The following is a 6297-nucleotide window of genomic DNA, read 5'->3' on the forward strand; positions in this document are numbered from 1 at the left end:
AAAGTGAGCTTTGAATCCGAACTGTGCTGCAAACCCGGTTGGAATTCAAAAATGTCACTCTGCCCGGCATTTGCCAAGGGTTTCACAGGGGAAGAAAATGGTCAGACAGACGGTCCACGGTCAGATGGTCAGACAACGGTCAGACAGATCCCCACATCCCCCACATCATGAGGAATCAGGAAGAAAGCTGAGAGTCAGGAGCCCAAAATCAGGGATGATCCAGCATGGCATAGTGAATAGACCATAGGCCTGGGATTCAGAAGGTCATGGGTTCTAAACCTGACTCTGCCACTTGTCTGCTGTGGGACCTTGGGTAAGTCACTTCATTTCTCTATGCCTCAGTTACCTCATCTGTAAAATGGGGATTGAGACTGTGAGCACCATGTGGGACAGGGACTGTGTCCGATGCAATTTGCTTGTATCCACCCCAGTGCTTATTTCAGTGCCAGGAACTCAGAAAGCGCTTTACAAATACCAAAATTATTATTATTATTATTATTATCCTCAAGGCCAGCTGCCATCCTGACTCTGTTCCCAGCCACTCTCTGTGTCCAGCCTGGAGGAAGCACTAGTCCCTGGTGGGAGGAAATGAATGCGGCAGGGAGTCAGGGATGAAGATGGGGACCGGGACATAGATGGATCCCATTTCTGAAGTCGCTGCCACTGTCACCATTTTCTCTCCCCCATCCCAACCATGTTCCTCAGACCATCAGGCCCTGCCTGTGGGAACGGATCAGGAAGTTTCAACAGATTTCCAGATGTGTCAACCAATCAGATCGTGTTTGGGGAACCAACAGAGGAAGCAACCTGTAAACAGCCCATAAATCAATGATTTTAACTGGCAGATTAGGATCAAAGAAGGTCTTCTAAGAAGCTATATTTTCTTGTGGTGCTTCTCACTCTAACAAGTGCAAATTTGTCTTATACTTAGAAAGAGCAGGGCCCTGGGAGTCAGGCTTTGCCATTTGCCTGCTCTGTACCCTTGTCTGTCAGTCAGTCAATCATATTTATTGAGCGCTTAGTGCGGAGCACTGTACTAAGCCCTTGGGGGAGTAATAATAATAATAATAATAATAATAATAATAATAATAATAATAGCATTTATTAAGTGCTTACTATGTGCAAAGCACTGTTCTAAGCGCTGAGGAGGTTTACAAGGTGATCAGGTTGTCCCACGTGGAGCCCACAGTCTTAATCCCCATTTTGCAGATGAGGTAACCGAGGCCAAGAGAAGTTAAGTGACTTTCCCAAAGTCACGCAGCTGACAAGTACAATATAACAATATAAAACAGACACATCCCTGCCCATGAGCTAACTCTGTACCCCAATTTCCTCATCTGTAAAATGGGGGTAATATACCTGTTCTCCCAACCCCTGAGACTGAGCCCTATGTGAGACCTGTCTGATTATTTTGTGTCTTCCCCAGTGTTTAGTATGGTGCTTGGCAAAGGTCAGACGTCAGGGGTTCTAATTCTGGCTCAGCCATATATCTGCTGTGTGACCTTGGGCAAGCCACTTAACTTTTCTGAGCCTCAGTTCCCTCATCTGTAAAATGGGGATTAAGACTGTGAGCCCCATGTGGAACATCCTGATAACCTTGTATCCCCCCAGTGCTTAGAACAGTGTGTTGCACATAGTAAGTGCTTAACAAATGCCATCATTATTAAATAGTGAGTACAGATGATGTTATTGCTAATAATATTTTAATAATATATTATTATTATATATTAAATATAATATATATTTAATAATATATTATAATAATAATAACATATCTATTACTCTGTTTATTTATTTTGCTTGTACATTTCTATCCTGTTTATTTTATTTTGTTGGTATGTTTGGTTTTGTTCTCTGTCTCCCCCTTTTAGACTGTGAGCCCACTGTTGGGTAGGGACTGTCTCTAGATGTTGCCAGCTTGGACTTCCCAAGCGCTTAGTACAGTGCTCTGCACACAGTAAGCGCTCAATAAATACGATTGATTGATTGATTGATTGATTGATTGATTGATTAATAAAAACAATGATAATAAAAGTGATAATTAAACTTTTAAAAAATTAGAGCACAGTTTCGTAATACCATATTCTGAAGGTTCTATTTGGAAAGCATTTTAGCTGTGCATTTTGATTTGATTTTTCAGGTCTGACCTCCACAGGGATCTATCCTCCAGATTCCCCAAGCCACTCACAACTGCAGAAATCACAGTCTCTGGTAGCAGTATACACAATGAAATATAAATTAAACCTAAGGAATTCATTTCCTTCTTAATCATTTTCTTCTGAAACTTTTTTTTCACCAAAGAGGCAATTTCTTTGGGGCTGCAGAGGTGAATATATAGGCTTATGCCGCAAGCTTATTTGGGATGCAGTACATAGTGCCATCTAGGGATGGATTGCATTTTGTATACCTAGAAATCACTCTGAACCATAGTTTTCCTACTAGTATACCTAGAAATCACTCTAAACCACACTTTTCCTACTACTACTACTAATAATAATAATGATGGCATTTATTAAGCACTTACTATGTGCATAGCACTGTTCTAAGCACTGGGGAGGTTACAAGGTGATCAGGTTGTCCCACGGGAGGCTCACAGTCTTAATCCCCATTTTTACAGATGAGGTAACTGAGGCACAGAGAAGTGAAGTGACTTGCCCAAAGTCACACAGCTGGCACTTGGCAGAGCCGGGATTTGAACCCCTGACCTCGGACTCCAAAGCCTGTGCTCTTTCCACTAAGCCACGCTGCTCTAGGGGACCAGGAATCAATCAGTGATCTTTCTTGAGTGCTTACTGTTAAGGCACTGTAAGAAGAGCTTGGGAGAGTTTGGTGCAGCAGGGTTGTTAGACATGAGCTCAAAATGAGCTTGCTGTCTAGAGGACATGGGTGGTTCCTAGTGATTCCTTTGTATTGAGAAAAAGTGCCAGGGTCCAAGATGTTGGCCCCTTTTCATTCATTCATTCATTCAATCATATTTATTGAGCGCTTACTGTGTGCAGAGCACTGTACTAAGTGCTTGGAAAGTACAAGTTGGTAACATATAGAGATGGTCCCCACCCAACAGCGGGCTCACAGTCTAGAAGGGGGAGACAGACAACAAAACGAAACATATTAACAAAATAAAATAAATAGATTAAATATGTACAAGTGAAATAAATAAATGAATAGAGTAATAAATATGTACAAACATACATACATATTTACACATATACTTTTCTATCTTCATGTCTGGACCTGGTTCCCAGTTGAAAGGCATGAGTTTTGGAGGAGAGGGAATGTGGTAAGCAGAAACCACTGTTTCAGGAAGCAAGGCACTCCAAGAAACATAGTCCCCTCCTTCCCCTCGTTCTTTTTTAAGGGTATGTAAGTGTTTACTTTATGCCAGGCACTGTACTAAAGAATGGAGTAGATACAATATAATATGGCCCCTTGTTCCACATAGTGCTCACCATCTTAATCCCCATTTTACAGAAGAGATGACTGAGGTACAGAGAGTGAAGTGACTTGCTCAAGATCACATAGCACACAAGTGGTGGAGCTGGAACTAGAATCCAAGTCCTCTGATTTCAAGGTCCTTTCTCCTTCCACTAGGCTGCTCTGCATGGGTGCCAAATGATATATTTTCGTACCTCAGAGGCGATGGTGGTTCAGCCCAGATCTTGGGCTCTGCACCCAAATGTATTCATTCATTCAATTGTATTTATTGAGTGCTTACTGTGTGCAGAGCACTGTACTAAGCGCTTGGGAAGAACAAGTTGGCAACATATAGAGACGGTCCCTACCCAACAACGGGCTCACAGTCTAGAAGAGGGAGACAGACAAAAAAACAAAACATGCCAGACTGAATCCCAGGATGGCACAGGAGAAACTAAAATGAGAAGAGGCCGCTGTGATTGGGCACTAGACAGGGGGTGATGCAAAGAACAGAGCACTAAGAGGCCGTAGTGAGGACTGAGAGAAGGAAAGAACAAAAAATAGGGTGACAATAAAGAAATATGGCAAGGATGGGACAGAGAAGAAAAACTCTGCTTTAAAACTTAGATGGAGAAATCCACAATAGAAGTAAAAACCTGTGATTCTCATGTCTGCTGACTCTGCTGTACTCTCCCACACATTTGATACAGTGCTCTGCCAATAGTAAGTACTTAATAAAAATAAGATCGACTGATGCATTGGTGTATGCATAATCAATCAATCAATCAATCAACCAATGGTACTTGCAGTTTACAGAGAAGTAGCGTGGCCTAGTGGATGAAGCCTGGGACTAGGAGTCATAAGGATCTGCGTTCTAATCCTGGCTCCACCGCTTGTCTGCTGTGTGACTGAAGGGAAATCACTTAACTTCTCTGTGTCTCAGTTACCTTATCTGTAAAATTGGGATTAAGATTGAAAACCCATATGTGGGACACAGACCTTGTTCATTTTGATTGTCCTATATCTATGCCAGGACTTAGTACAGTTCCTGGAACATAGTAAGCACTTAATAAATATCATAACAAAAGTTTAATGTCTACATAGGGAGACAGACATTGATATAAATAAATTATGCTATGGGGCTGAGGGTAGGATGAATATCAAGTGCCCAAAGGGTACCTATCTTTATTCTGACAGTTTTGGCACTTGTCTGCTTGTTATGTTTTGTTGTCTGTCTCCTCCTTTTATAATAATAATAATGGCATTTATTAAGTGCTTACTATGTGCAAAGCACTGTTCTAATCAATGAGGAGGTTACAAGGTGATCAGGTTGTCCCATGGGGGGCTCACAGTCTTCGTCCCCATGTTTACAGATGAGATAACTGAGGCACAGAGAAGTTAAGTGACTTGCCCAAAGTCACACAGCTGACAACTGGCGGAGCCGGGATTTGAACCCATGACCTCTGACTCCCAAGCCCGTGAGCCCATTGTTGGGTAGGGACCGTCTGTATATGTTGCTGACTTGTACTTCTCAAGCGCTTAGTACAGTGCTCTGCACACAGTAAACGCTCAATAAATACGATTGAATGAATGAATGAACATCCAAGTGTGTTTATGATGCAGAAGGGAAAGCAAGTCCAGGAAAAAAAGGACTTGATTGGGGAAGGCCACTTGGAGGAGATGTGACCTAAATAAGGTTTTGAATTTGGGGAGAGTAGTGGTTTCGTGGATATGGAGGGGGAGGGAGTTTCAGGACAAAGGGAGGGATGTGGGCTGGTGGCGAGATAGAAGAAAAGAGGGCACAGCGAGTAAAGTGGTGCTAGAGGGGCCAAATGTGTAGAATGGGCTATAGTAATAATAATAATAATAATAATAATAATAATGGTATTTGTTAAGTGCCTACTATGTGCAAAGCACTGTTCTAAGTGCTGGGGAGGATACAAGGTGATCAGGTTGTCCCACGGGGGGCTCACAGTCTTAATCCCCATTTTACAGATGAGGTAACTGAGGCCCAGAGAAGTTAAGTGACTTTCCCAAAGTCACACAGCTGACAATTGGTGGAGCGGGATTTGAACCCATGACCTCTGACTCCCCAGCCCTTGTTCTTTCCACTGAGCCATGCTGCTTCTTTAGGAAATCAGTAGGTGAAGTAGGAGGGAGAAAACTGATTGAGTGCTTTAAAGCCAACAGTGAGAATCTCAAATTAAAAGGTAAGTGGGAAAACCCTAGAGGTTCTTGGGAAGTGGGGAGATGATATAGACTGGATTTTTTTTTTTGTTTTTTACAAAATTGACTCAAGCAGCAGAGTGAAGTATGGATTGGAGTGGGGAGAGACAGGAGGAAGGGAGGTCAATGAAGAGGCAGATGCAGTAAAGGCGGGATAGGATAAGTGCTTGGATCAATATATTAACAGTTTGGATGAAGAGGAAAGAACAGATTTTAACGATGTTGTGAAGGCAGAACCAACAAGATTGGTGACAGAATAAATAGGTGGGTTGTATGAGAGAAATGAGTCGAGGATAATGCTAAGGTTAGGGGCTTGTGAGATAGGGAGGATAATGGTATTGTCTACAGTGATGGGAAAGACAGTAGGAGGGTAGGGTTTGTGTGGGAAGAAGTTCTGGTTTTGACATGTTTCGTTTTGAGATGTTGGCAAGATGTCTAGGTAGAGTTGTCTGGAGGGCAGGAGGAAATCCACATAATGTGTATGATAATGGTATTGTCTACAGTGATGGGAAAGACAGTAGGAGGGTAGGATTTGTGTGGGAAGAAGTTCTGTTTTTGATATGTTTAGTTTTGAGATGTTGGCAAGATGTCTAGGTAGAGTTGTCTGGAAGGCAGGAGGAAATCCATATAATGTGTATGAATAACTATTTATTTCAT

The sequence above is a fragment of the Tachyglossus aculeatus genome, chromosome 1 (assembly GCF_015852505.1).
Source record: "Tachyglossus aculeatus isolate mTacAcu1 chromosome 1, mTacAcu1.pri, whole genome shotgun sequence".
Classification (NCBI taxonomy): domain Eukaryota; kingdom Metazoa; phylum Chordata; class Mammalia; order Monotremata; family Tachyglossidae; genus Tachyglossus; species Tachyglossus aculeatus.